The following is a 25,029-nucleotide window of genomic DNA, read 5'->3' as shown; positions in this document are numbered from 1 at the left end:
AATGTTGGTGTAATAAAGGAAATAGATGGTACAGCAGTTATAACCTGGTTTACTTCACTAAAAATAAATCCAGAATTTTACTGTAAGATACCAATTGGCTTTTCTCAAGATTCAGTGGTAAAGGATAGTATAACTGAGATTCTGCTTCTACTATTATCCTCTTCCCTTTCCTAGAAAAAACAAAGCGTTTCAGTACATATAAACAATGCATATAAATAAAGAGGCACAAAGCTGATCTGTGTCTGGATGCAGAGCTGGTAGAACAGTATTCACAGAAGGAAGACAATAATGCCACATGCATGTGTTCTTGCAGTCTGGTTTTGTGGCCAACAACATAGAGCTATGAGCTGCTGCCAACTGAACTCCACACAAAGTTGTCCCTCCATGTGAATTTCAGAAAACATGTTGATCTATGTAAAAAACAGAATGAAAATTCATTTCTGTCTTGTGAACCTGGCTGTGATTGTGTACATTTTCTTAAAGTGTTGGACTTCTGTAGTTACACTCTTGCCTCTATAAACAAGCATATGCTGCCATTTTGAGAAGCATCACATAAAGACTCATGAATAATGTCAAATCTTGCCTTTACATTTCAAGAAGGAGCCCTCTATCTCATGGCCTGCAAAGAAGCCAAATGCTTTCTCAGCCTGCTTTTCTGAGAGTTATGTCCCATCAAATTATGATCCAATTGCTTTGGAAGGGTTACTCAACATTTTTCTACAAGAGAAAGTTAATATTCTTTCCTTGATGGCAGTTGCTATCCAAAAACATCTGCAGTATTCCTGCTCTGGAGGAAAAAAAAAAAAGAAAAAGAAAAAAAAGGGGCGTGCCTCTAGTGTGAGAAATTTAATCATTTCATATGTTTCCAATTCTTTAATATCACTTGCAGGTGATGTCACAATCACAGACTATATATTTGGCAATGCCTGATCAATGCATATGGAGAAATATCAAACTCTTGCTTTAGGATCACTCTTCCTTTTCAGGTGCACTTCTTGCTTTGCCAAGACAGCTGATTCTTTTCCCTAGCAAACTACATGGGATAAGGATGCTGTGGCACCCAGGTATATTCTTCTAAGCAATTTCCAGTTCATTTTAATGTTTTCTTCAGAGACTGAGAAAATTCAGCTATTCAGAATGAAGAGCATTTCCAGCCTCCTGCAGTAGCTCTCATTTGATTTTACAGAATTATCATAATTAACCAAAGAACAGAGATTCTGCTGTCTAACCTGCAACAGGACTGAGGAGTACATATGACACTCATATGCAGAGGATGTCCTGTTACAAGGACTTTACAGCTGAGATTGAGACCACTTTTTGGCAGGATCAAAGAACAGGGAAGAATAAAGTTGTACGAAACACGGGTCAGATTGAACAAATAATTCCCGTTTTGACAAGCTAAACCATTAGATGCACTAATTAGTGAGCAGTCAAGCTACAGGAATAGTAGAAGTGTTGCTGTGTTTGCTGTGTTAGTATATTTGCAGAAGTGATCTGACAGTTAAGAAAAGGTTAAGCTGAAATTGCTGTACGTATATATGGCACAGTGTACTCTTGCCTGACTAAGAACTAGTCTGGGTGTAAGAATAGAAGCTGCCAGAGTTTCTACAATGTGGGAGTAGTCCTGATATTCATTGTAACTCCAAGAAAAACTTTATGAAGTTCAAATCTGTATCTGGTACAGTAGCTTTTCCCAATGATTTTATTCTCTTACCCCACCATTACCTGTATTTGTCTGCTCTTTCTATACTTGACCTCCCATCCTACAGGTCTGTACATACGATTGTGCTTGTGTACACATACAATCAAGTGAATATTTAGTGTTTTAAAGATCAGGACTGTAAAATTTTTTAGAGTAACCTTTCTTACTCCTATGAGACAATGACTGGCACTATGAACTACACACTCTTGGAGCTATTTGAAACAGTGAAATATGCGAACAACAAAGGAAGAAAGTCTGAAAATATGTGAACTTCAAACACTAGTCTTGCTCCCTTAAGAAAACTGATTATTACTGATCAGCACAGTCAGCTCCTTTGAGAGTTACGTGTCTTTCTTAATGAGGTTATACTAAAAAAGAAAAAAAATTTTGTGCTGACCCTATTAAAATTATCAGAGTGGACTGCACCACTTAATCCTGCTCCACATGAAATGAGTGTTGAACTGACCAAGAGAATTAGTACCACTGCCACATCCCATTTAAACTCATGTGATTTCTAGAATGAACAGACAGCTTGTACATCATTCTACCCTCTAAGCTCAGATTGCTCAGATGTAGCCTCTAGAAAGAATTTTTGGAGAGCCTGAGATTTTTGAAACAGCTCAGTTTTGGGTACAGGTCAAAATTTAAAAGGTATTGCCATTGATAGAGGTGTGTCTGCTGAGAAACATTGAAGTCCAATTCTTCAGCTCAGAATGCCCTGTTCTTAAAAGATCAGCTACTGAAAAATATTACCTGGGGGAAAAAAAAGAATACTTTGTTTTAGGCAACTCCACTTCTCTTCACCCATCTAAGAGTGCTAACTTATTACTGAGATTCTTTATTAAATATCTTTTTTATTATTATTTTTAATTTTTTGTATTCTCCTTACATAAAAGATTGTCTTAATTTTCCTTAAAAAAATCTGGTGAGGTTTTAATGAGACCAGTTCCAAACAGAAATATTTATACCCCATTTCTGAATAGCAACATAGGAGAAGTTTCCAGACATGGCAGCAAATATTTGTAAAATATATAGTATATCCATATGGATTTTATTTAAAAGGATTTTTTCTTTCTTTTTCTTTTTAAGGAAAATAGTTTCTTAGTTGGAAATCATATGGGAATTTAATTAGATAAAGTCTTACTAAATGTCTTTTTTAGCCCAGTCACTTCAATAAATGCTAATTATGAGACATAAAGAAACATACAAAAAATGGTTTACCATGAACACATAGGGGGGGAAATAAAAAGATTAGCCATTTGGGAATTTTTCTTTTGCTTTGAGGTTTTCTGTATATGCATATGCTTACAAAAATACAGAATACAGTGAAGCTGTTCTACTTCATGTTTTGAGGTTACAATGGTACATTTTGAAGCAGAATGTGTAATGGAATATAATCCAACAAATTTTGGGCAAACAAAATGTTTGATGTCTGTGACAGAATACTCTAGCTTATAATAGAAAGTCCATTCCTCTTTAGAAATGATGACAAACTCCTTGCTGGAGAAAAATATATGATGAAGAAATATTTTGTAAAATTTAATTTGTGCAGTTTTTAGGACTATTTTCTGTATTCTGCATATTGAAGTACCTTGCTCCAGGCATCACAACAGAAGCACAATTTTTGTCAGGCATTAGAAAAAGCTGCCTAGGGAAGTCGTGGAGTCACCATCCCTGGAGGTGCTCAAACAACATGTAGACATGCACTTCTGGTGTGGTTTAGTGGTCACAGTAATGTTGGGTTGATGGTCAGAACTGACATTAGAGGTCCTTTCCAACCTTAATGGTTCTGTAATTCTATGATTTTGTAGTAACTCTGCAAAGCAGAAGAACACAATCATGTCTATTTTACAGAGGAGACCATGGAAATACAGAATAGACTAGTAAAATGATGGTCATGTATTAAGTCTCTGGCCAGAAAAGTATTTAATCAGAAGCTGTAAAATTTTAAAGTAATAACTTCAGTCTCCCAATCATTTATTTTTCATTCATTCCACTAAAGTAATGGCTAAGAACAATTTAAGAAGAAAATATACTTTAAAGAATATAAAACAATGAAAGAATAGTCTAAGTGTACATCACTACTCTTTATTAATAACTGAATGTTTTCCAGCAATAATAACCAAAGCATGATATTTGGACTGTCACTAGCTGACCATTTGCTTACTTAATTAGTTTGAGGGACACAGTTTCAGGCAGTTTTCATGCATCACTTAATTTCTACAGAAGCCTAAAAAGCCTCTATTTCAGGCTGAACTGTTCCATAGATGCCTAGGCATACCAAACTTCCCAGGTATAAAGAGCACTTAGACCTGAAGAAACAGGAATTATTTAGACACCTGAGCACTGCTGTGATTATGAAATGAGCAAGGAGACATCAAAACCTTGTCTAAGCCCTTGTTAGTTGTGTTTCAAGTATACATGATTCACATGGTCAGCCTGAGCTTTCCTCCAGCACTAACTGCCAGCTGCAATAGAGTTGGTGACATGCAGATTTTGATAACTAAGTTACAACAAATATTCTTGACCTTATGAGCTGAATATCAGCCTCAAGACATGTATTATGAGTATGTAAAGATGAAGGCAGTCTTGCAAATGATTCAGGATAGTGAACACAACACCTCCACAAGGCCCTACTGATGGATAGGGATGGAATGCATATGTATGACAATCTCAAGATGTGCTGCACATCCCAGCCTCCTTGAGTCTTGCTGGCCTGTTACATTCTTTGGTGTCAGTTTTGGACTAAATAGCAACTTTCTCCCAGCACAGTTCTCCTACCTGTACATACACACTTGGACTTCTTACAAACCACATGTAATTCAAGAGCTACAAACTAGTCAGTCACAGTGACACAGCAGACTTGGATGACTACATACTTTTCATCCTGAGAGAATTAATTCTCTAATTCTGGGCTTTTCACTGTGCTTTGATGGCCAACTGGTGGTCAGACTTAGGACTTTCAAATTGTCTCTAGATGACCAGTTTCTTAATTCAATAATCATTTCCAGTAAAATGACACCTCCCACACACACCTTGTTCCCCCAGGAATAATTATGGCAGGAATTCTTGAAGGAGAAAATGAATGGGATGGGGCAGGAACCAAAAGTAAGCATACTCTCTCTTGCACTTAGGGGAGTATCACAGTTGCTTTCACTTAAAGGCAAGATCCTACTTGGGTTCCATTGTTACTAATATAATAGTTTTTTCCTGTTGCTTTAGCACAGAAGGAGGAAATTGTCCCTTCATACCATGTCTATTGTTAGGCACTTGCATGCAAAGGGTTTTTGATATTCACATTCTCATAACTGACATCTATAGAGCTATTTACTTTGTTGAAATTAAAATTCAGTCTGTAACTAAGGGAAATGGTGGTTTCAGAAACCTAGAAATATTTATAAAGATCACTAAATCATTTATCAATATGAGAACCAGTTCCAGTGTGCATGAAACAACTAGAAGTAACATAACCTGAAAATATCTCTTGCAATCAGTTTTGTCCCTCTGTGTGACTCAACAACCATTTTTCTTGTGTGTCCTGATTGATATTCAGATAGCAGATACCAAAGCACAGAGTATGACTCTCTAAAGATAGACTAGGATTTGCTTCAACTTCCTTTAAAACAAAGCCCCTTCCTCGGTGCTGTAAGTGCAATTTTTCAAGTATTATATATGCTGTGAGGAACTTTGAAGTTAATAAATATTATTGTGTCAAATAAAATAAATAGAGCCTTCTCAGTGAGACAAAGATCAGCTTCAGTACTATATAATATGTGTCCTTAGCCCCTGGCAGCAAGTTCTGGGAGTTACAGTGGTTAAAAGAAATTTGAGAGCACAGCAGTGAGTTTTGGATTACAGAGTATCCAAGCTACATGAGAAAATTATCTTTAAAAAAATAATAAAATAAAAATATTTATGAGGTGAATTATGGAAATGGTCTTTTCAAACTTGTAATAAGAAAAAGTTGCAGTGCATCAAAGCTCTTGAAAAGAAAAAATAGGTAATTTCTTCGTGCACTTTATATTTTTAATAAGAATATTTTTGTTTCTTTTTCTGTCCAATAAAGCACATGAAGCATGGAAAAAAAAAATCAAATCTTAATCACATTTGATGTGTTTTCATCAAGTTCATAAGTACCCTTTTTCCTGCTTATTGCTATAAGAGTGAAAGCTGGCAACCTCTGCTTTCATACCATAACCTTGCTCAAGGTGTGAAAGGAGTGAAAGGAAAATACAGCTGCTTTGGAGCTGTCATGGCTCCCTGTGAAGAGATAAGCTAAAAAAGGCAACATATTCGAGCATCATCAGGAAGGGCACTGAGAACAGAAAAGAAGGCACCATTTGCAACTGCATAAAACTTTGGCTACCATATGTAGATCATCTCTGCAGAGATCATATATCAGACTTATAGAAGATAAGAAGCAGAGCTAAACTGGCAAGGGGGACAGAACTAAAAGGTTAGACTCTCCAGTTTAAGAAAAAAGCTAAGAGAGATATCTTAAAGCTTTACATCCTGTAAATGATATGTAAAAATGAGCACAGCACAATTATCATAAGATCTTATGATAAAAGCAGGAGATCTTCTATAAAAAGTCTGATGACAAGTCTTAAAAGAAATTGTTATCTTATTTCAGGTGAGGAAAGGTGTCATTGAAGGATCCTCTGGCTGTCTCTAAAACCTTTTCACGTGCCTTCTGACCTGGGTGCCTGGACAAGTTTCTGAATGCCATTCTCTGAAGGACTTACCACCACAAAATGACCTGACTTACACAAGAGGATTGCTTCTCCTATTAACCCAGATCACTGAATTTATCTTGAAAAGCTAGTGTAGAAGTGATCATTCAGGTGAAAGTAAGACATATATATCTAATCTGGATTTCTTTGAAATCACGGATTGTTACATTGTGCTCCAAAACCCACCCCCTCTCCCCAACTCCATCAGAGGAGGTTTGAATGGGAAAAGATAAAGGCATGAAATTGCCTTCCTCGGTGCGAAATTCCCTTCCCATTCAGCTGGGGACAGGTAATTAGCACCCATTCTTCCCACCAGAGCAGAGGTTCCTCCCCCGTAGGGGTAGTCTTCTGGGTTTAGGAGCTATAATTAGCAGGGTACTTCGTGCCCATTATACGCTGGCCTCGGACACATTGTCTAGAAACACCTTAAATAGAGTGGCCAGAAAGCGATGAGGGCTCCTGCTCTCGCTCTCGCCCTGCTCTCGCCCTACTCTCGCCCTCATTTTGCTCTTGCCTTCATCTTGCGCACTCAAATCAGACCTGGCTTCTCCCCGGACCTGCCTGCCCTGGGGTCCTGCTCCTTGCCTGCCGTGGAGTGACCCTGCCTGCTGTGAAGCGACTCTGCCTGCCGCGAAGCTGTGGCGTTCTTGCACTCTTGGCTGCTGCTCACAAGTTTTGCGTCGTAGCAGCTATGTCTACAGACACTTTGATTCTGGCGGGTCCTTTTCCTTCGGATCGTGCCACGTTATTTACAAGTTGGACTATAAAACCTGCAGTTGCTGAAGCCTGCCATTGACGAGAGACCTAGGGACCGTCACCAAATTTCTGCTCTGTCCTCATGAGTACAACCTGGCGCTCTCATCGGCTTTCCCGAAGTTTCCTGGCTTGCCTCTGATTATAAGTGGGGTAAAGCGATTTTGTGGCTTAGCCTTTTCCATTTTCTGATTTCTCTAAATTGTACTAAAGTTCCCCATAAGCATCCTGGTAGAATTCAAGACCTAATAGAACTTGTAAATAATTTAATAAATTTTACCTGTAAATAATTTAATAAGTTTTATACATAATTTTGGGGCAGGGTTTTTGGGAAAAATAAAGAAAACTATATTTTTGTAATTCCTGCCTCATTAATTTAACCCAATGAAATCACAGATTAAGATGGATAAGTATGCAAGAGGTTTCTTCTCTTTACATTTGGCCCAGTATCTGCTGGAATTTGGCATGCTGTGGTGTATTATAGTCATTATTTTCTGTAGTTCTTTAGAGAATCATTGTGTTTGGACAAAATATACAGTAAAAATGCCTCCTAGTAATGAAAAGCTTTTATTGCTAAATTTTGGTTTTTTCCGTTGTTCTGAGGCATGACATACCATTCCTTAGAATAAAAACAATATCAGCAAACAAGCCAAGTTTATATATAACATACATATAATCATGTATAAACATATCTTTACATGTGTAAAAGGGAAACCAAAAGGAAAATATTAAGGCACTGCATTTGTCTAGTTTCATTGTCAGAATCCTCAGTATATCACATCTCTCTGTTATTTATCATAGTGTCTGTATTGTTCTGTGCCATTGATACAGAGCCCGTGGAAGTCACAGAAATCATTAAAGAAGAGTTCACAACCAGTTCAGTCACATATCTTGCTCTCAGTAAATAGATCTAAAGCAAATGCTTATGTTAGCTAAACAGAGAACAGATAGTGCAGAAACTTGTCTGCCTCCTGAAAGTCCACAAGTTTAGGTCAATAGGACATCACAGAATCACAGAATCATCCAGAATACCTTTCTGGATGTCTCATATTGCCTCATCATAAGCAGAGAATTAAGACACAGTGCTAGGATTCCTTCACCAGATGACGCCTTTACCCACTCAGGATTATGCCTTTTCTTCCTCTTGTTTGTGCTTTCCATCAGAAGAATCCCTCTTCTCTTTCATAGTATGTAATTCAGCTTCAACTATTTGCTGTGCTTAGGCAGTATCAGTAGTACAAGTGGGTTTTTCAAAACTACAGTGTTTCAGGGTTTTTTTTCCCAACTTCAAAACTGTGGTAAAATGCTAAGAGTAAAATTCCATGGTTTTTTGCTTCTCACATTCAGAACTTTTAAGATTGATTTTTTTTTCACAACCTACATAAGCACGTATCAGACATATATCTCAGTGAAACTTTGGATATCTGTCCTACAAAAATGATCAGTGTTTAAATGTTTAAACATTCAGTGTTCGCATGTTAAGAGGTAATCTTGACTTTATGCAAAGATTAAAGATAAAATTGTTGGATCTTTAATTGCCCAGATATAGAGTGGATTCTTAACCTGCCTGATTCCTTAACCTGCCTGATTCCTTAACCTGCCTGGATTCTTCAACCTGCCTGATATCTGCTAGGATCTCAGCACAGCAGAGAGGAGGCAGTCTAGGAGGTTTATAGAGTGTATGGAGGACAGCTTCTTATCCCAGGTGCTGCAAGAGCCTACCAGGGGCAAGGCTATGCTTGACCTCCTCTTCACCAATAGGGAAGGGCTGGTGGGTGATGTGGTGGTCGGAGGGTGTTTAGGGGCCAGTGACCATGAGATAATTGAATTTTCAGTATTCTGTCAAGCTAAGAGGGGCAGCAAGAAGACCTCCACTCTGGACTTCTGGAGGGCAGACTTCAGGTTACTCAAGGAACTAACTCAGAGGGTTCCTTGGGAAACAAAGGGGTCCAGGAGAGCTGGACCTACTTCAAGGAAGAACTCTTGAAGGTGCGGGAACAGGCTGTGCCAATGTGCCAGAATGCTATTGTGGTAGGTTGAGAGAGGGCCTAGCTCTCCCTCCCCCACAGAGAAAGAGACCACAGCTAACTCAGTCAGAGAAGCAAGCTATATTTACAAGCATATATATAATGCAGGTTATATATAACACAATTTATACAGTATTTACAAAATATATACAGAAATATACAGCAAAGAAAAATAACAACAAAATTCCCTCCCCGAGGAGGGTTTCCCTCCCTGTAACCCCCTCCCTCCCCCACTATCTCCCTTTTTTCCCAAAAAGGGGTTAGAGAGAGAAAGAGAGGCAGTTATTAGGGAAAAGAGATGTTATTAGGCTTCACAAGCACATGCATGAATTAGTTTTGCTTATCTCAAGGTCAGCTCTGTCTAGTTTGCTGAGAAGCAGACAAGCAGAGAAGCAGAACAGGCTGGAATGGCAGAACAGGCTGAAACTCCAAAAAATTCCAACTGCCCTAAAACTTAAAGTTGCATTCTGCCCATCTACCAATGAAATTCATTTAGAGTATCAGAGTGTTTTCATTCTGGTACCAAAACATTCAGCCAGAGTGTTCCCAACACTGTCGCTTTCTTAAAGGCACAGCCTCAAACGGTCACAGCTATTAAAGTGGAAAATCATCCCACACCTCATTGGTACTCTAAATTGTTGAAGTAAATACTTCAGCTGTGACAGCAACAATTTCTACATATGCAAATAAGAGACTAAATTTTAATTTGTTAGAATGCATTATTTATTTATTTTTCTACAATATTTGGGTTACTGGATGGTTTCTTGAAAATATTTCCAAATATTTCCAAATGACAATTCAAGTCTGAGTAGAGGCATTCAATATGAATTTAAGTTGAACACCACAAACAAAATGTGAATCAAATTAATGGAGTTCAGCAAAGCCCATCCTGTTTTCCTGATTCCTTCTAACAAACACACAAGTGATTGAAATTCATCTCCCTGAAGGCTTGCAAAAGCATGGAGCACTCTTGTTTGAGCCTTCTAAACAGTCATTAGAGAGATTAATCATATTTGATACAAGGTAGGAAACACTTTAGCATAGGGGCAGGTCCTTCTCAAAACATTATATCTTTGAAATGTGAAGAATTAAATAAGGACCAGTAATATCCTTCAATTGTTTTTACAAGTACTGGCTCATATATTTGATACTAAATTGATGTCCTATGTTCTTCTACTTAGCTGAGGTCGCATATGACAAGAAATGCTTTTTTTCTCGTCTTCAAGAATTAAGCTGTTACTAACTTCTTCCAATTCAGTTTCTGTTTACAGAGAAACTGTTCTGGTCTAACAGGGGAAATGAAATAAAAATGTTCAGTTGAGCAGCTAAACAAGTGTTATTTGGCTAAGTGTCAAACATTGTCAAAGGGCATTCAAAACAATATTTTAACTCTTTTAACCTAGTGTTAAAATGAAAGTTACATGTTGCTCTTCAATAGAATTTGTGATGTCTCTTTTGTTGTGTAACAAATCCTGGTATCCTGTTACTAGAATGTGCTTTAACAGAGTATGAGACAAGGGAATCAAATGAAACAGAAGATGCATACAGTAACTGTTCTTGAAATAGATACACAGGCTATCATTTGAAATAACTTATTCAGTAATATTGTATGTTTCAAGGTTAGTGCCCTAAATTCAGCATGTGTCATTAGGCATCTACTATATCTTGCACAGGTACTGAGCATGTAATTTAAGAAATGTTAGATGGGCATCCACTGGCATCCACTTTGTGCTGGGTTGAGGCAGCCCCCCTCTCCCCACCATAGGCAGAAATAAACACTCAGACAAATGGATTGCAAAAGTGATGAAAGTTTAAATAGAAAGCAGTGAATGTTTACAGACAGCCTGAAGCACAGTGACAAAGAAAGATCCCAAAGCAAACCCAGAGGCATCCCATTCCCACCTGAGGGTACACCCAAGACCCCCAGGGCTCCTTCTTCCCCCTCCCTCTGCTAGACTAGTCTCAGCTGGCCAGATCTGAGACTGCCCATCCCCCCGTGGCCTTGGGCCTACCAGGCCCAAAGCCAGCAGACATCTTCCCCAGTTACGGGGTGACGGAGGAGGAAGAAAGAGGAAGTGCCAGACCCCGCACTGGATCTTATAGTGGTGCAAGGAATTATGGTAAGAAATACACAATTTCCTGTGTCCACCCCTCTGGGCTGGACTTCTGGACACAGGAAGTAAACACAGCAGGGGGCACCCAGCTCAAACTACAACAAAATATTTCAGAAGTATCCTGTGATTTTATATCTTTATAATTTTTTTTTTTTTTTTTTACATATAATTCTTTCCCAGATTCATTCGGTTGTAATTTCAAACATGAGAACAACATAAATGGCTATAGAATCTACAGCAGTCTAACCTATACAATGAGATTCACCTAATTTGTAAGAGAGTTCATGGATTCCTACTCCTTATTTATTCTGTTTTCTGCTCTCTCATGTTTATTAGCATGTGTGAAAGTATTAATTTCTTTAACATTTCCTTACCTTCAAATATTCATGCTGAATCTTAAATTATTTTCTGACAATTAAACATTATAACAATTCTATTTGTTCCTTCATAAAAAAGAATTTGATATCAAATAACTGGCAGAATCAGCTAGGGAATGTAGCATGCAATTTCCAGTTTTGTCTCTTTAGAAAACTTTTTTTTTTTTTTTTAAGCGGTAGTAGTAATAACAAATTGATGACTAACAACATTTATTTAGTAAGAAAAAAAATCCCTTATTATTTTTGCAATCCAATTAGTGACAGAGTAGTGACACTTCCCAATTATTCTGGAATTTATAGCAAGACAATGGGGGAATCAGCTCTATACTTTACTGAATAAGAAGAACTGTGTTGTTTGAAAGTTAAAACCAAAAAGACAATCTTTTCTTCTATTGTAGCTACTTCTACCACAACAGCTATAATATTAACTGTCAAGAAATAGACACACTTAATTCCAAGTTTAAAACACAAGTTCCTTTTTGACTGTGCTATATGACCAACTACATTGGCAGATTACTAGATAGAATAGAATAGAATAGAATAGAATAGAATAGAATAGAATAGAACAGAACAGAACAGGTTGGAAGAGACCTTTGAGATAACATAAACTAATTACTAGCAATAAAAAAGGACAGATATTTGTCAGTAAATATGTCTATATTGGAAAGGAGAGTTAATAATGTAGCCATAGAATATAAAGCAAGAGAAACACTGCTGGCTGCAACTGTAACTAATAGTAATACTTAGCAACAGTTACTAAAACTGAGGAATTTAAGAGAATACATAGAATAAACCAGGTTGGAAGAGACCTTCAAGATCATCGCATCCAACCCATCAACCAATCCAACCCACCTAAACAACTAACCCATGGCACCAAGCACCAATAATAGTTACCTAAAAAATTGAAGCATATGGTCAAAAACTTCTCAGGATTACAAACGCCAGCTTTCTAACATATTCTGGAGTTATGGAGAAGTTCCAGAATAAAGCCATGCTTTGAAAATTTGTAAGAAACTATTTTTTTTTTTTATATGGAAAGATAGAGATCTGCCAATAAAACATATAAAATCATGGAATGACTAATATAAAACTTAGTCAATAAGAATGAAAAGAATGCAGTACTACTGATGCTACTCTACATTTGAAGTAAATTAAAGGATATTTTCAACATTTTGTTATTTTTATAATTTTGTGTGACCAAAAAAAAAATAATAAAAAAAATGTTGTAATACATTTGACTTGAGATCACATGGCAAGCTTGAATACTTGAATATTCACATATCAAATTAATTAAAAACTTGTTAAATAGCAAGATTTGGAACACAATCCTAAATCAGAATCATAGTCAACCAGTTGCATTTCAAGCAGAAATCTATTGAGATACTTTAGTTCTTTCTGTCTCTATCTTAATATTTTTATCAATGGCTCAAGAAGGGATAAATACACAATAAAACCACATGTACAAAAAGCACTGATTTCATTGATGGCCAAATGCCTAGGTAATAGTAAATAAAGGAAGAGGAAAGGTCATCCCGGTAGCTTGTAAGCAAACCATATGTTTCAATTCTAAACCCACAAATCAATGGCAAGACTACAGGCCATGGTAATTCACTGGCAGATTCTATCTTGAAAGCTGTGATTCTGTAAGGGCCTTAGGATGACAAAGGGTAATAAACTGAGAGTAACTTCCCAGTACATCTTTGTAATAAAAAGGGTGACCTTGGGATTTTCAAATGTGGACATATTCTGGAGGATAATTTTTGTCAAATCTATAACTCCTGATGTAATTCCAGCCCCAGTTCTGGTCTCCATATGTTCAGAAGGATACTAATACTGTTGGAAAGGACTCAGAAAAGAACCACTGAATAACTGCTGGAGTGGAAAATATGCAAAACAGTGAAAAAGAAAGGATGAGATCACCCAGTTAGCTTATCATACAAACACAAGACAAAGTCTTGATCACATGCTTCTGCACCTTTTAAGGAACAGAATTTCAACAATAGATAGTTCTTCAGTCTAGAAGGTAACTATCTTTAGAAGGTCACTTGGAAGACAGATACCTTCAACAACAAAAGTAAAAAAATTTAGCAATGCAAATATTGCCATAAATGATGGATGCACATTGTCAGTACAATTGCTAACAATTGTAGTTTTAATACAAAATATTGCTGGTATGGAGACTGTTGCTGTTAACAGCACCTTGTACCCAGAAAATGAAAGACTCAGAACACCATAACTTTCAGGGGTATTAATTTGTGCACTGCATTATAGCAATTTGTAGAATTCAGGGTCCACAGAGGCTCCTGGAACTGCCCCTTCCCATGCTTTACCAGGTGAATTTTTGACATAGATCCCTATGTTATCCTTATTATGCTTTTCTGTGGGCAAGCACTTTGTCTTGTCATGAATACATTAAATTATCCAGCTACATTTACCTGTCTAAACATACTTAGGTACAATTGAAAAAAAAAAAAAAAAGAAAAGAAAAAGAAAAAGAAAAAGAAAAAGAAAAAGAAAAATGAAAAGAAAAAGGAAAAGGAAAAGGAAAAGAAAAAGCTGTTTGCATTTGACAGCTTCATGTAATTTACCAGAATATTTATCATTATCAAGTCTACTAGACAGACTATGTCAGAAAGTAGAGATCATTTCTATTTGGATAATAAGGGCTGTTTTCTGATGGTGGCTCAGGATAAACTAAATCTGTAGGCATTCCCCTTGTGTAAATGGCAAAGTCTATGTTGGTTAATATTTTGCTTTCTGCCAAATGGATCTAGCAGTGTAAAATCGCCCATTAGAAAGGCATTTCCAGTTAATTCCAGTTTCCTGATCTGCAAATGAATGAAGACAAATATAGTACCTTTCTCAAAGACTCTGATAGAGAACTTCAAGTCAAACCCTTTAGGGTACTAAATCCAGGAAAAAAAATAGAATAAAATATCATGAGGAAAAAGCGTAAGAACAGGTGCATGCCAAAGCATTTTCCATGTTGTCTTACCAGTGAGAGATATCCATTTGAACCATCAATATCCTGTAGTCAGCTACTACTCTTGCCACTTTAGTGATGGTGAAATTGTACACACTGCCAGCCCACACAAAACTCCAGCTGACTGAGAATGTATCAGGTAGGAAGATGGCCTCTCACTTAATTATTTCAGCAGGTTTGACAAAGGGTAGAACACAAATCCATCATGAAAATAGCCTACATCATACTTTGTAAATTGAGACAGAGACTGCTTCTCCTCTGTCTTTCTACATATGGAGAGAGAACTTCTCCTTTTTGCTCCTCTCCCAGAAAATACTGGGTTGATGTTATATTTCATTTCATGGCATTGTACAGATAAAAGCAAATCCAAAGTCCCTCTTTGCTAAATTTGGCTGCTATGAAAGTGCAGTCTGTGCTTCTCTATACAAAATGGTTTTCAAACTCAGCTTTCATATAATCACAGAATACATCAGGTGAGCAGGGAGCTCCAACTAAATCATGTTGGTCAGGTCTCAGGACTGTGGCCTCCACCACCTCCATGGGCAACCTGCTCCTGCATTCCACCATCCTCATAGTAGAGAACTTCCTCCTAACGTCCAACCTAAACCTCCCTTTCTTTAGTTTAAAACCACTGCCCCTTGCCTTATTTCTATACACCCTCATAAACAGTCTCTCTCCAGCTTTCTTGTAGGTCCCCTTCAGATATTGAAATGCAGCTACAATATCTCCACAGTCTTCTCTTCTCCAAGCTGAATAACCCCAACTCTCTCAATCCATCTTTGTAAGAGAGGTGCTCCAGCCCTCCGATCATCTTCGTGCCCCTCCTCTTCACGTGCTTCAGCTGATCCACATCCTTCTTGTGTTGAGGACTCCAGAGCTGGACATGGTACTCCAGGTGAGATCTCACCATAGTATAGTAGCGTGGGTTGCAACTGCACATTACTGACTCTTGTCCAGCTTTCTATCCACCAGCATCCACAAGTCCTTTTCTGTAGGGCTGCTCTTGATCTTATCATCCAACATCCCATATTGGCACCAAGGATTGCCCTGAACCCAGGTGCAGGACCTTGCACTTCACTTTATTGAATCTCATGAAGCTCATCTGAGCCTAATTGTCCAGCCTATCTAGGTCCCTCAGGATAGCATCCCATCCCTCAGTCATGTCAGTTGTACCAATCAGTTTGGTATCATCTGCAAACTTCCTGAGGGTACACTCAGTCTCTCTGTCTGTGTCACTGATGAAGACATTGAGCATCATTGGTCCCAGTATGGACCCCTGGGGGACACCAGGGGCAATAACTTTTCTGATACTCTCAAAACTAATTCTCACCTGTCCAACAATTCCACTCTAATTACAGTAAGGTTAAACCTGAATATTTGAAAGTGTATGCATTATTTTACCCTGATAATAGAAAGATTAATTCTGAATTAAACTTTTTTTATTTGCTTTGAGGAAGAAGATTTTGAAACTGCAATTTTAGTTTCCAATTTTGAGTTTTCATCGTATAGAAGGATTACATTTTGAAGCTTTGCCTCAGTGCTCGGAAGACTGTGAGCATTTTTCCTCACTGAAACTTGTGATTCATATGTAATGACTTGCCTTCAGCAGTGCCTGTTTTAAGTACATGCTCATATATCATGAAACAGGAAGTGTCTGATCAATTAACTCTTGGGAGAAGGGATGTTGACAATTCTTATGCTTAAATAAGCTTAATGGCATTCCCACTTGGCTCCAAGTAGCTTGGAGAGTTCTCAACAACCCCCCATTCTTTACTCACACTTTTTCAGAAGTCTGAATGTCATTGTTATTTTTTAATGCCCAGGGTTAGTTCTCATGGATTTTACACTCCTTAACCAAAAGTTCACTTTCTTCCAGTCATGTAAAATCATGTGCAGGACAAACAAAGCTTTGCACCTTGTGCCACTCCTAGATTAGGCAGACCAGTATTGCAGTGGCATTTCCTGCCATAACACACAGAGAAGGGCTCAGCATCAGACTTCCAAGAAATGTTGCTCTGATGAGAATCCTGATCACAATAATTAAATCTGGTTGTCTACATATGCTTGCTTTCCAGTGTTTGAAAAGCTGTAGCTGCAACTGCAGTTGCCCATATATCTGAAACTCTGGATTAATTTGGGTCCTTGAATAAAAACGGACAAGGTGCTGTTAACACCCATCACTTGTGGACCCTATTCTTCTTCCAGCCACAAGCAGACAGGGTTTCATTGCAAAATCTCCCACTGCTCTATTCACTTTGCTCTGATGTAAAGTAGAGCTAGTGTGAGTGGCACCTCCAGCAACATGCCCTGAGACTTCTCTCTAAATATCGAAGTGGAAATTATCTGTATTCATCAGTTATTTTACATAACCAAAAGTGAGTATAAAGTAAGGATAATGAAAATAGTGGAGAGGAATGTATATTGTCAGAAAACATCTCATTTGAAACTGAGATAAGATCAAAGCTGACTGAAATGAACAGACAGGAGCCCAATGCCTCCCTCAGAAACCTGCATTATACTGCCTGCACAGCCAGTGCAGCACCCATTATTTCCTCAGCAACAGTGCAAATGCAGTCCCAGCTTCATCCAATGCCTGATTTTCTCTCTCTTTGGGATGCCATCATGAAAACAGTCTTGATTACTTAATGTTCCTTAAAATGGTACTAGCTTAACTAATCAATATTATTCTATTGTTTAGCAGGATATTTTTCCTTTCTGAAACAATATTGATTACCTAATTATTGCCATTAAAAGCACCTAAAACCAACACACATTTAAGCCAATGATGGTATGGCTGCTATTAAAGCTTTCACCAGTGATACTATTCAATTTATACTCCATTTGCAGAGCTTCCCTCTTTTTGAACATCTTGAGCTCTCTCACTGTCCTAATACTTTTCAACTCGCCCCCCTTCCAAATTTCCAACACCAGACAGTGCAAAATTAACAACAAATGACAGCTTGTTCCAGAAAGCTGGAATACAAGACACAAAAAAAGAAATATTGTAGCAAATGCAGACACAGCACCTGTTTCAAATTGTTAGAAGTTAAAACTTAATTCCAACTCATTCAAACTTATTTTAGAAAGCAATTGACAACAGGAAAAATTATAAAATTGTCAGGAAGTTAAGACGTAGGTGTTAAGAATTAAGAACTTCAAAATGTGAATTAGAATACATATGTGTCTATATATATATTGCTGTTGAATCATTAGGAGAATTTGGCTCTACAGCTGTATTTATGATTATTGAAGGATTCTTCTGTTTATATTTAGCCATAAAATTACAGGTACTTAAAAGCTCTGCTACCTTTTTTAAAAGGCAGCAGCCAACCTGTCTGTCTCTGTAGTCATGAAGTGTTTTAATTTGATACTTAAAACACTTTGTGGGATTTGCCCACAACTGACAATTCACTCCCTGTTTCTGACTTTTCCCTGTGGGTTATGTGTGTTTTGTGAATCATGAATGGAATATGGGATTACATTTGTGCTTGTCTGTGTGCTGTGTGTGTATCCCCTCATGTGGAAAGCATTATGCATACACTTTTTTTTTCAGAATCTTAATTTTTTAATTGATGCATACCGTATATTGCAAACAGTGGATTGATATTGCAGATACAATATGCATAAAACATAACATACAATATATGAGGAGTTTTTTAATCCCCAGTTGTGCATATGATGCCATATAGATAGCTCACATTGACCTCATGAAAGCCCAGTGGCTACTAGAAAAGAGAAAGTGAGTGCAATTAGATCTTTAGGTTGATGGTTGGATTTGATGATTTTAAAGGTCTTTTCCAATTGAAACAATTGTGTTGTTCTATGATTACTGGAAAAGGTAAACAGACACGGTCTGATACTTCACTGGTGAGGTCTGACATGCAAAATACATCAGAAAGGACTTAAACTATGCAAAAACAGTCATAGAACGTTTTCCTTCCTATGCAGTTTTTCCTCCTGAGGAGTAGAAGGTGGAGTGACTTCATGGATGCACATCATTCCCATATATCTGCTGGGAACTTAATTCAGCAGAGAGGAGGCAGTCCACAACATTCCTAGAGCGTATGGAAGACAGCTTCCTGATGCAGCTGTTAAGTGAGCCTACCAGGGGTCAGGCTCTGCTTGACCTGCTGTTCTCCAATAGAGAAGGGCTGGTGGGAGATGTGACAGTGGGAGGCGGTCTAGGGTGCAGTGATCATGAGATAGTGAAGTTTTCAATATGCACGGAGATAAGGAGGAGCACCAACAGAACCCTTACTTTGGACTTCCAGAGGGCAAACTTCAACTTGTTTAAGAAACTTATTCGGAAAGTATGCTGGGCAGCAGCCCTTAAGAACCAAGGGATCCAGGATGGTTGGATCTACTTCAAACAGGAGCTCTTGAAGGCACAGGAACTGGCAGTTCCCATGTGCCAAAAGATGAGCCGCCTGGTAAGGCGACCGGCCTGGATGAACAAGCAGCTCCTGAAGGAATTAAGGGGAAAAAAAGAGGTTGTATCACCTTTGGAAGGAGGGGGAGACTTCTCAAGGTATGTTTAAGGATATTGCTAGATTATGCAGGAGAAAAATTAGAGAGGCAAAGGCCCAGTTAGAACTTAAGCTGGCCACCTCTGTGAAGGATAATAAAAAGCATTTTTATAAATATATTAATGGTAAAAAGAGGGGCAAGAAGAACCTCCACTCCTTATTGGACCTGGAGGGTAACATTGTAACTAAAGATGAGGAAAAGGCTCAGGACCTGAATACCTGGAAACTGGCCAGTGAGGTGCCCATCCACAAGAAGGGCCCAATGGAGGAACCTGGAAACTACAGGCTTGTGAGCCTGACCTCAGTGCCAGGGAAAATTATGGAGCAGATTATCTTGGGGGCAATCACTGCGCACTTGAAGGATGGCCAAGGTATCAGATCCAGCCAACATGGATTTAGGAAGGGCAGGTTCTGCCTCTCCAACCTGATCTCCTTCTATGGTCAGATGACCCACCTGGTGGATGTGGGGAACGTTGTGGATGTAGTCTACCTGGACTTCAGCAAAGCCTTTGACACCATCCCCCACAGCAAACTCCTGGCCAAGCTGTCAGCTCGTGGTTTGGACAGCAGCACTCTGCGCTGGGTTAGGAACTGGCTGGAGGGCTGAGCCCAGAGAGTGGTGGTGAACACTGCCACATCCAGCTGGCAGCCAGTCACTAGTGGCATCCCCCAGGTATCAGTGCTGGGCCCCATGCTCTTTAATATCTTCATGGATGATCTGGATGAGGGGATTGAGTCAGTCATCATCATATTTGTGGATGACACCAAGCTAGGAGCAGATGTTGGTCAGTTAGAGGGTGGAGGGGATCTGCAGAGGGACCTCAACCTACTGGCTGGGGTCAGAGTGGCTGGAGAGCTGCCAAATAGAGAGGGACCTGGTGGTGCTGATTGACAGCCGGCTGAACATGAGCCAGCAGTGTGCCCAGGTGGCCGAGAAGTCCAATGTCATCCTGGCTTGCATCAAGAATAGTGTGGCCAGCAGGAGCAGGGAAGTCATTGTGCCCCTTAACACTGCACTGGTTAGGCCAAACCTTGAGTCCTGTGTCCAGTTTTGGGCCCCTCAGTTTAAGAAGGACTTGAGACACTTGAACATGTCTGGAGAAGGGCAACAAGATTGGTGAGAGGCCTCAAGCACAAGCCCTATGAGGAGAGGCTGAAGGAGCTGGGGTTGTTCAGCCTGGAGAAGAGGAAGCTCAGGGGAGACCTTATTGCTGTCTACAACTACCTGAAGGGTGGTTGTAGCTAGGAAGGGGTTGGTCTCTTCTCCCAGGCAACCAGCACCAGAACAAGGGGACACAGTCTCAAGCTGCACCAGGGGAAGTTTAGGCTCAAGGTGAGGAGACAGTTCTTCACAGAGAGAGTTGTTATGCATTGGAATGGGCTGCCCAGGGAGGTGGTGGAGTCACCATCCCTGGAAGTGTTCAAGAGGGGACTGGACGTGGCACTTGGTGCCATGGTTTAGTCATGAGGTCTGTGATAACGGGTTGGACTTGGTGATCTTTGAGGTCTCTTCCAATCATGGTGATTCTGTGATTCTATCATGCCAACCTGGGCCTCTATTGTATGCATAGCAACCTGTGCTCCTTACCTATAGAGCTAAGACTAAAAGCTGTACTAAGGTGTGCTTTTTTGCCTGAAGGAGAGCGCCTTGCCTGCATCATACTTGTGTTGATCTCTCAGCCTCATGCAATTCAGCAAGAGGGACAGAGGAGGCAAACATATTCAGACATGTAAGCAGTCTGAATATAGACCCGAAGGACAAGGTGGAAAACAAAAGACTGTAAAGCAGGTCAGAGGAGAACAAAAATAGAAATATTTGCAACCAGGCTGTGCAAGTAGTTAGGAAACTCATCCTAACAAGCCTCAACAACAGCTTTTCCTATATTCAGTGGAACTGTTTGATAAGTAATGAGAAATGGAGAGAATTGAATTAAATTTTACTTACATCGATTTAAATTCAATTAATCTATTTTGATTTTTGAGTTTTATTTCTGCTGGAAGAAAAGATTAAATAAAAACTTGAATCTACCATAGCATGACAGTGTTCTTCTATGGTAGCCCTAAAAACACTCACATTGCTACTGACACCAAACAACCCAGAGAACCAACAGGGTACCAGAAAAGGGAATGAAGGGAAAGAAGGACAAAGAAAAAGGAAACTGTTAGATTTCTTTCTCCTTGGTACAGTTATTTCTTGCCAAGAATAGACCTAAACTTGAGTTAGTCTTTGATATGGGACCTGGCATACTGCCACATATGTGTTACTGCTCACAAGCAAGCATCAGCATGCTGGCCACAATCTACTTCCAAAACAAATGATGTCCAAAAATATCCTCCTCTCTAAACAGGTTGTGTGTGTGTGAATGCTTGCATGTGTGATTTATGCAAAAATGCTGTCAAAATATTCTGGTTTATCAAAAGTCTAATTTGCATACATTTTTGGGACACTGTAGAAGCTGATTAACATGACGTATCACAATTCAGAAGGAATGTTGACTGAAGCATTTTAGGAGCCTGGGATGTAGGAGCACAAGGTAGATAAGCATATTGAGCTCATTGAATGAAATAGGATGCTGCCTATTCGGCCATGATTTATGATATTCAACTTGTGAGAACTTGATGGCTTTCTGAGATAATAGATTTTGTTTAGAAAAATCTAGTAAAATGAAAGAGAGCTTTCTTTATTCACCATCAATATGCCCAGCTATATCTTCCATCACCTTTCACAGACAGAAAGATTTGGGTTTTATTAATGAGAAAAATAGTCAGCATTACAACCTTATTTGGAAATTGTAAGTTAAAATATTTAATGAAAAGCATTTCAAAATTATTTTTCATCATCTAGTTGGAGAGAAATCATAACAGCACTCAGCCTGCAAAATGAAATTCAGCAGCACCTTATCCTAGGTCTTTTAAATTTATGTGATAACTTAGCAGTGCATTTGAAAACAGATTAATTTTACATTTTTCCATCATTTAATTCATTTTATTTAATTGGATACTGACATTTTTCCAGAGTCTTAGAACATGAGAGAATCACATAATTGTTCCCTAACTGCTTTCTTTACCACCAAAACAATGTAAATACCAGTCTCTTGCCAAGACCAAATCTCCAACTGGTGGAAATGTGTGCTAGTAGCCTTCCTGAATGGAAATCAGCCCATACATTATTCACACTGTCATAGCTCCACTTAGTAACTTTACAGCAAACCCCCAGTTTTTCACTGCTATTAATTATTTCTTCTCCTCCTCCCCAGCTATATCCACTACAGTTAATCACTGGTTTGCATTGCTTGATGGTCCAAAACACAGAAGATAAAGAGGAAAGTACTCACCATCCTAGTGCTGAATTATCAGGTGATGTGAGAGAGAATTTCACACTATTATGACATATGGAGTTTCTTGTTCTTTAATAAACAGGGGATTTATACATATATTTTCTTCTTTTATTTTCTTCTTGTGTGTGTTTTGTTACACTTGTTTTGTTTTGTGGGTTTTCTTTTGACAATCCAGTCATCCTTCCTGAGTATGAGAACTAGTAAATAATAGCAGTTCCAACAGGACAGAAAAAAAAGATAAATGGATCAGTTAAGACTACTATTCCTTAGGGTATCCCTAGGACATGGTTGTGTGTTTCTTCATTTCTATCAGGGTATCACTTTAAATTACCTTTATTAAAACAGCTCATGAGGCTCTTTACTCTTTCTCTCACTTCAGGCGTATATCCATAAATATTTTGGTTCAAAAAGCAGGTAGTTTTTGAAGCATCTCCTCTAATAGTCCAGACATGGAGACTATGTTTAGATATATCTGAATGTTAAGCATCTGTGCCATCTAAAGTAAGCACTATGTTTACTTTGAAGTCAGTGGAGAGTAATACCTCTCTAACATGGTCCAATGGAAGATGTATTCAGTTTAAATTGGTCTTCACACCTAACAGAGTTGAATATTTGTGAGGAGCAGCTGGTGACAGCAGCTACTTTCTCCATTTTTATCTAATCAACCATTAGAACTCATTTCTGTTGCTTAGAGTAGAAATCAGTGTCATCTAAGATGCTGAAGAATGTTCTTCGTGCCCTCAATTTTCTGCCACAGAAAACCCCACATCTCCCATAGGTAGTGCATTATATCATCCCCATATCTACCTTGTACTTAGAAGACAAGACTTCCATTCTAGTCAATAATGATCTGGTTCAGTCAGTAGAATCTAGAAAACTATTTAAGTGACTAGACAGATGTTTACTTTTAGGATTAACTTGGAGCTCAATCCCACAATTGGATCCTGTTGATAATTTATGCTATCATTAAGGTAGCCTAAAAGAACTTTCAGGCTAAACAGAGGATGTATAATGAGTTTAGTTATCATCTAGGGAGTGCTGGATGGAAGATGAACTGTCACAGTTGGGGACTTAAATTTGTTGGGGTTTCTTTTAATTCTCATTTCAGCAGATTTTTGGTATACATGTCATGTGAGATGAAGAAGAGTGAGACTTGTTGTTAATTCCCTTATGTGTACAGGTTCTAAAGCCACTTGGAAAGTGGTATAATCTTGGCCAAAATGATCAAAAGGGGAAGACTCCAAGGGGACCTTTTATATAGGTAGGTAGGTAGGTAGGTAGATGGATAGATAGATAGTTGATAGATAGACAGACAGACACATATATAGATAGATGCATACATACATACATATCTGCTTTCCTATACCTGAAGGAAGCTTACAGGAAATCTGGAGAGGGACTTTCCACAAGAGTGTCTAGAGAAAAGACTGGGGGAATGGTTTTAAATTGAGGGAGAATAGGTTTAGACTGAATCTTAAGAAGAAGTTCTTCAATATAGGGGTGGTGGGACTCTGGAATACGTTGCCCAGAGTGGTCGCGAACACCCCCTCCCTGGGGGTGTTCAAAGCCAGGTTGGTTGAAGCCTTGAGCAACCTCATCTAGTTGAGATTGGAGTAGCTGATCTCTAAGGTCCCTACCTGCCTAATCTGTTCTGTGATTCTGTGAAGACCTGGAAACACTTTGCTTAAATAACATTTCTTTTTAAATAATTGGTGTTCAATTAGTGTCAGGGAGTAGCAAAATTAGAGAAGAGGAGGGAGTCATAAGCATCATAATGTTTGAGGTTGATATTCTGACAAGATCTTGGCTGAAAAAGAAGTAGACCTTTACTTGCAAAAGGACAGTTTTGTGACTAGACTATGGATGTGGGGTTGCTGGAGTGTTTCCTTGCATTATGCAAGCAGATGTGTTTTTCCATGAATATGAGTCTCCATGCCTTAGTCTCACAGAGGTGTGGCAAGGTTGAGTACATATTGGCACTCATTGCAGATGGATGACAGCACTTTTGCTCTAGGGTAGACAGAAAGTGAAGGTTCCTGATAAATTACTAAGCTTATGGGATGGCAATTTTATTTATCCCATTGGTGTTCAGAAAGGCACCTGGGAGGTCCCATTGGCTAGCTCACAGGTGCTCACTGTCACCACTGGGTGTCTCACAGACCACTTCTTTGAGGAAATGAGGACAGGGATGATCCTTGCTGTGGCTGCACAGGGGCCAAAGTACAAATGGCAGCCTACAAGGCTAGGACACAATCTCAAACTGCGCCAGGGGAAGTGAGGAACAAGTTCTTCAAAGAAAGAGTTATTTGCCAGTGGAATGTGCTGCCCAGGGAGGTGGTAGAGTCACCGTTCCTGGAGGGGTTCAAAAAAGGATTGGGTGTGGCACTTGAAGCCATGGTTTGGTTAGTCATGAGGTGTAGGGTGATAGGTTGGACTTGGTGACCTGTGAGGTCTTTTCCAACCTTATTGATTCTAT

This window comes from Dryobates pubescens, chromosome 10 (genome assembly GCF_014839835.1).
Source record: "Dryobates pubescens isolate bDryPub1 chromosome 10, bDryPub1.pri, whole genome shotgun sequence".
Taxonomy (NCBI): domain Eukaryota; kingdom Metazoa; phylum Chordata; class Aves; order Piciformes; family Picidae; genus Dryobates; species Dryobates pubescens.
Note: the sequence above shows the minus strand (reverse complement) of the source record.